Source organism: Montipora capricornis, chromosome 11, assembly GCF_036669925.1.
Source record: "Montipora capricornis isolate CH-2021 chromosome 11, ASM3666992v2, whole genome shotgun sequence".
Lineage (NCBI taxonomy): Eukaryota > Metazoa > Cnidaria > Anthozoa > Scleractinia > Acroporidae > Montipora > Montipora capricornis.
This window is the reverse complement of record NC_090893.1, coordinates 32,066,214-32,073,713: the sequence shown is the minus strand read 5'-3', so window position 1 is coordinate 32,073,713 and position 7,500 is coordinate 32,066,214.

Genomic DNA, 7,500 nt, shown 5'->3' with positions numbered 1-7,500 from the left:
ACCCGGTGTGGCCAACACATCACGCATGCGCACAACCATTTCACCCGGTCACTTAGCAGCCATGGACAGCTGTTTCGGTCGTTTGAGCCTCATCAGAATGGCGTAGGTAACATACCAGGCGGGTGTGTTTAGCACCCCCTTTAAGTGACAGCTTCACATGCCAAACATGTGGTAAGCTGGGTTGGGAACAGCAAAACTGTTCTCCCACGGGGTGCTAAACACACCCGCCTGGTATGTCAGCTACGCCATGCTGATGAGGCCCAAAAGGCCGAAACAGCTGTCCATGGCTGCTAATTGACCGGGTGAAATGGTTGTGCGCATGCGTGATGTGTTGGCCACACCGGGTTGGTGTTAGCGTGTGTCACCTTGCTTTTATTGCTATTTTTCCCTTGCCTTTTTCTCCGAAACAAAGTCAGTCACCCCTCCATTTTTTTCATTTTTGGAATAAGCAATTTATGACCTAACTTCAGGCAAGAAATGAAACATTTCAATGCGGGAAGATTTTCGCGCGAACGTCCATAAGAACGCTAGAAAGGAATTTCAGCTGAGCGCGCGCGCGTAAGCCACGCACGCAATTCGTAAGCTGCTTGCGTCAGCTCATCATTCAAATGGATCACCACTAATTTCGCTCACCTTTCTCCTAATTCCTATATATATGGAATATAAATAGACATCTCCTATTCACGAAAACTACGGCATTACATATTATTACATTATATTACATTACTGCTGCCGTGGGTCGAGCCCACATTGCGCCAACACAAACGATCGCCACTCCTTGCGGTCCCGCGCTACCATTGTTGTCTCTTCAAAGGAAAGTTCAGAGTCTTGCAGGTCTCTCGACACTGTATCTTTCCAGCGCATGCGTTCCCTGGCTTGGCGACGGCGCCCTCGTGGTTCCCAGAGGAGCAAGCGGTAGGGCGAGCGAGTTTTGTGCACATGGGTGACATGTCCGAGCCATGTAAGACGTTTGTGTCGTAAGATGTTAATAAGCGGTACTTGGCTGGTTCTCTCGAAGATCACTTCATTTGGCACATTGTCTTGCCAAGAGACGCCAAGAATTCTTCTTAGGCATCTGGTGTGAAACGCTGCTAGTCGTTTCTCTTCCTGGACTGTAGTGTTCCAGCTTTCTGAGCCACACAATAGAGTCGATAGTACTACTGCTTGGTAAATAGCAATTTTCGTGGGTATCTTGATGGATTTGTGGTGCATGACAGGTGGGAGTCTGTTGAAAGCATTCGCTGCTTTTCCAGTACGGTTGTCTAGTTCAGGTGTGAGGCTGCCGTTGTGTGATATTGTGCTTCTCAGATAGACAAATTTGGCGACATTTTCAAGAGAGTTTTGATTGCTCAAGGTTGTAGTGATATCATTTCTTTCCTTTGCCACGTCCATGACCTTGGTCTTCTTCGAGTTGATAGTGAGACCAACACTTTGCAATACCTTGCCCTGCCATAATGTGGTTTTGCCAAATGGGCTCAGAAACAATATTGTGAGCGCAGAGTAAACCGCGAAAGCTTCCGCGATCTGTTTTCCAAGGAATTTTGTCACAGACTGTAGAATTTTTATTTACAGTCAATGCTTGCTTGCTTTGATACACCTTTAAGCTGTATATTCGTGTACTGTTACAAGGAATTTTGTCAGACTGTAGAGTTTTATTTGCCGCTGCCTGTTGCTCGCTTTGATCACTGCACCCCAAGTGAACGCCTACTTGTTGCCTTGTAAAGAATGTAGCGCGAAGTTACGAAAATAATTTGTATTTATACTTTAGAACAACCGTCTCCATATAACAATGTAACACCATGCACTTTATGTCACTCCAAAACAGCGAACATTAGAAGAAAAATCAAATAACAAACGCGGGGGACCTAGGAACCATAGTCCCAGCTGTAATGAGTCCCTGCTGTCACATGACCAATCATCCAACTCTATTTCGCTCCTGAATAAGCATGACGGCTATCTCTTGATCTCAAGATAATCCTGCGGATTTAGAAGTCATCGGTGAAAAATCTACCCCGATATCAAAGGATAAAGGTACCTCACAAGCTAGTGATTTAGTAAAGTCTATATTTTCCGATCGAGCAGCGTTACATTTGCTTCGGTTGGCTTAGCACGTTTAAGCTGATGTATAGTGCACGAGTCTCTTCAACCTGGAGCATGGTAGAAGTAGTCAGCAGTTTTTTCGTGGACGTACCGCTCCTTTCAAATTGAGAGGGGAAGAGGAGCTGGTGCCTTTGGAAACCCCCCTGTACAGTCGCCCCATTTCGAGACTTCTCTCGCTTCAAATAGAGGCCAGCCAGAGGCGGAGGTTATCCTTTTCGGCAACCATCCAGACAAACGGTAACCCCAGTCAGTAGAGACCAGATCTCAGCAATGGATCTTTGGCAATGGTCTCTCAACCACAATTTGGTGTTGGAAGCTCAACACATACCCGGGGTTTTTAATGTCAGAGCAGACCAAGAGACCAAGAATCCCGAACCCTGTTCGATCACAAAGATTGGCAACTATCTCAGGTTGTTTTCAATGTCATAAATCAAGCTTGGGGACCCCTCGACTTAGATCTCTTTGCTTTCCGTCTCTCTGCTCAACACCTAAGATTTTTCAGCTGGGGACCAGACCCAGAAGTAGTGGCATTCGATGCATTTTCCCAGGACTGGAGCAAGGTGCGGACCTTTCCCCCGTTTGCTTTAGTAGGGCGCTGTCTCAGACAATTTCTAGTTAAGGAGGTATCAGCTCTAGTCCTGATAGCCCCTGTCTGGCAAACACAACCATGGTATCCACTTCTTGTAGACCTGTGTTTAGCCAACCCCTTGTTAATATAATTCCGAGTTTTCCAGGCCTTCTATCTTTGCAGGGCCGGTTCATCCACTCACCAACCTCCAGTTTGCAGGTTGGCTTATATCAGCCAACCCTATACTGAGAATCAAAACTTGCTCCTGGCAGCATGGAGGAAAGGTACTTTAAACACCTATGCCTCAGCTCGGAGAAAATGGGCTAGCTAGTGTTCTGAAAGGGAAATTAACCTAGTTCAAGTAGATATCTCTGCCATTTTAGAATTTCTAGCCTTTGAATTTAAAATGGACAAAGCTTACAGCTTACAGAACCCTCAATGTGTATCGCTCGGTTATCTCTATGACACACCCTAAAATAGACACCCTTAGAGTGGGAGAACACCCATTGCTTATCCAACTGTTGAAGGGCATTTTTAATTCCAGACCCCTACAACCACGTTATTCTGGAACCTGGAATGAACAGAAAGTGTTGGTTTATTTGGACTCTTTAGGGCCTAACCATCTACTGTCACTGAAAGTTCTATCTCAGAAATTGGGGGTATTGCTGGTTCTTACTTCTATGGAAAGAATCTCGGAAATTGTCGCTCATGACCTGCGATTTAGGCGTTTCGTCCCCGAAGAGCAGTATTTGACCTCCCAGAGTTAACAAAGAAATCTCGATTTCAAAATAGCCCCAAGACCTCTTTTCACGTCAGTTTTCCAATCAATTCTAACCAGTGTGCGGTGAATCGTCTGCAGGAATATGAGACGTGAACTAAGATAAGACAATGAAAATGCTGGAAATCTGATATCTGTAGGTCAGTTTTTAATAATATGAATTATACGAAGATAAAGGAAGCGAGATATAACAATGGCCCGACCCTCCCTTTCCCCCTTTTTTCGGGCTCATGAACTTTAAGTTTTACTGAGTTAAAACAATTTTCTTCTCTTTGCTTGCTTGCTCGGGCTTGCTGGACGTAAAATGATTATAACCAACTCGGCGCGTTGTCTATCACTTCATATCCAGTGCGCCCTCGTAATAATTTTAATTTTGTCCCTTAGTTAATATGAATAGTCTATCCAATTAAAAAAAGATTACAAACTAACTACGGTAGTCTTGGCTCGTTGTATGGCCTATAAAAACCCTCACAAAACACCTTTCATGAAACCAATTACAACGGCAACATGAAAGCTGTAACAGGTACTAATGGCTTAAACAGAAATCAACACTTAACCTGTGGAAGAGAAACCAGGCGATCGACAGTAGAGAATATTTCGTATACCTCCGATTTCAGGAAACAAACGAAAGAACACAAAAGGTAACAATGACCATGACACGTGCATGACGTAGTATGTCCATCTGGCCACTAAAATATGCCGTTATATTTTCTGTAAAGTTACACTTTTCAGACCTTACAGGAACTAGCCAATGATAACGAACGTTACAATTTGAAAAGCATTTTAAATGAGGGCTAGCTAAAGAACTCTAATTCTCTACACATTGCAAATGGTTTTAAAGCGAAAATAACATCGTCCAGGTTAGTGTAGTCCTGAGAAGGAGGACAGTTGTGATGCTCCAAGTTTCGACAAGCTGAACGGAAGTCAGCTGCAGAGTCAATTGATCTGACTGTGGATCGCACAAGTTCTCTAGTTTTTGAGTTGATTGGTCAGTCACGTGAGAAATGACGTTAATAGCTGTAATTAGGCTTTGATACACTGTGATTGCTTTAATAGAGACTTACCAATCTCGACCGCAGAGCTCTTCTCTTGACTGAGAGAGAGAAGAGCTCTGGGGAACCCTGAAGCAAAGGGTCTTATTGGTTTTCGTGAAGAACAATCAAAAGCCTCTCTAACTGGTGCATTCATGATAGCACGATAAGTGAGCAGGCGCCGTAAGGTTCAAATAGCCAATTTTTTGCTATGAGAACCCTACGACGCATATTCTCCTACATAGAGTTTCCCAGAACCTTGGGTCGATCCTAGGCTCTGGTGACGAGAATGGGACTTAACGATCTACAACACGGTCGTCAACGAGAACGCCACGAAACTACAATTTGATTGGTTAAAAGAGGAAAAATAATCGTGCTGCACCTGCGGCACGCATTTTAGCAAATATTCGTGCGGTACTCTGCACAACAACAACAACGTGAAATCACCAAATTTCAGGTTTTGACGACAACGCGAGCGCACAAATGTGAATATATAATTCTCTATTTTCACTCTGAAACCACTGGTACAAATTTCTTTTTAGAATAATTCGCCCACATTGTACGACGCGAACGAGATGGCCTAGCCGCGAGAAACTTACGATAGTGCAAAGTTATATTTTGAGGTGAGGTTTTCGTTGACGTCGCTTTCGTAGATCGTAAAGTCCCCCCTAATGATTCTAGCAGTGCTCGTTCATTTCTAAAGTTATGGAAATATTTTTGGGAGTTATGCTCAGTTTAGCAAAAGATGCCTCTACTTTTTACATTAGATTTTGAAAAATACCTCCATAAGTATGCAACAAACGAGTAAATGCCAAACACATTTACCCTGTTTAGAACAGGAACCTTTACTGAAGTATGAATTCCCTGTATGCACTAGCTGTTCCCAGGGTCCCCGCTCCTTGGGAACGAGGTTGGTGCAAAACACCAAGACAGTGATTGGTGTGTTTCGATCCCTCTTACATGTTATTTTTTACGCTCATTTTTTCGATAAGTTCGATCAGCGGTTGGCAAACCCTTTCTATGACGCGTATCCTTTCGGGGGGAGACTCGACTTTCCATTTGCCAATATTCGCTGTAGAGTTCCTGACGAGCGAATAAGGTTTCTTCAACTTTTTAATAGCTTCTTTCTCTAACGGGTTTGTCATGTTACTCACCCATTGTAAAGTCTCCTTAGACATTTTCATTTGTGCAAAATTACAAATCTGTTCGACTAATTCAAGCGGGCGAGCCGCAATGTCCTTATAGAAAATAAGTTTGTATTTGTCTTTAAGGGAACCGTTGAGTGCTCGACCAAATCCAATGTTTTCAACGATGACATCACAAAAATTTGCGAACTCTTCGCTCAAAGGTTGGGTCTTTATAATCTGGAAACCATCTGAGTTTTATATTCGAGTTGATGCTTGCTCTTGGATCGCGAACAACGTGCAACAAACGAATGTAGCACCGACTGTTGGGTCGTTAAGCAAAAGGCAGAAGGCTTGACAATGTCCACACCCGGTAGACGATTGGCTAGTTCCTTAACAACCGTACTAGCATCCTTATAACAATTTGCGATAAACTTTTTCAGCAGTCGATCTGTATGATAACAGTTTCTTTTGGTTTTTGGATATAACACGCATGCGTGATGCTCTCGATTGGTTTGATCTCATATTTGGTCAAGAGAACGGGCAAAATATGAGACGGTAATACACTGTAGTGTCCCGATTTGACCGGTTTAGAACAGAGCAAATACGGAGCGGAACGGCAGTTTTTCAATAAAAGAAATTGTTTTCGACAACGCAATACAAAACCTGAGAATTTAGGCGCTTGGCTATCGCTTGTCTCTCGTTCATATTCGTTAGTATAGCAATGCAAATGAAAGGAACATTTGGCTGGCTTTTCTGTGCTGGTTGTACATCCGTTGCGCAAGCACCCTGGAAGGACGAGTATGATTGCATTTTTTTTAGAAACACTAGTTACTCTCAGATCAAAAAAAATTGAATCAAAATAACACCTTTTTGTATTGGGTAGTGGAATAATAAATCTGGCTTTATTCGATGAGTTTAAGCATTTTATAATCGCGGGGGACATTTTGCTCATCTGCTCGTATTTTTCCTCGGCCCTTGCGGGGTCTCAGCAAAAGTCTTTTTGCTTTTTTACGTTTCTTTAAATACTACGCAACTGTGCGCGCGGTAAAATATCCGGCGCGTATTGATGGGCATGTTACTTAAGCGCCATCAAGATAAGATGTATTTACTGTATCCCATTAAGGATAGGCACCGGGGCCTGCTGATGTATTGGTTTATATATTAGGCAGGCATTGTTGATTGGTGGCAGAGCAGTCTAAATCTGGCCTACGCTAAAGTTTGAAGTATTTTTGTGTTGTTTTTATGTTTAAAATGATACTCGTGAAATTGGTGTTGAACACTTGAGCGATTAGAAGACGCGGCAATAACATCGATTCGTTTTCTTACTTTGGGTGCTGCACGACCAATCCGCTTGTAATGTAGATGTCATGTAATGTAACTGTAATGTAAAATCTTTATTTAAACACGGTAAAATCGATCAGGAGATATAAGAATTAGAAATGACCTAAACTACCACTAACCAGAAAAGAAATAGCAAAAACTTATACTACAACTACTTGCTAACTAAAACCTGTTTTTCAGGGGGGGGGGGGGGGAATGCCGTATATACCTGCTATAGCCTTTAACATGAAAGATTAACTAGTCTTTGAAATTGCCTAAAAGATTTAGAGTCTCTTACATTAGCAGAGGGAATGCTGTTCCTTAGAGGAACTTCTCGCGTAACTAGAGGCTGTTTTTTGCAATGAAATTAGTTGGCAGGAAACGGGGACAAATAGTTTTTTAACAGAGTCTGGCTCAGGGAATAACGGGCGTTTCATTTTCGTTGTGGTTCGAAGTTGTACGTTCGCAGGCTGGTCACAGCTTCAGCCAGCCAGGTAACCCTGGCTCCCTGTGTGGCGTCACCGTAGGTATTAAAATGTAGAGTAGGCATATGAGGCGAATGTTTAGTGTCTGAAA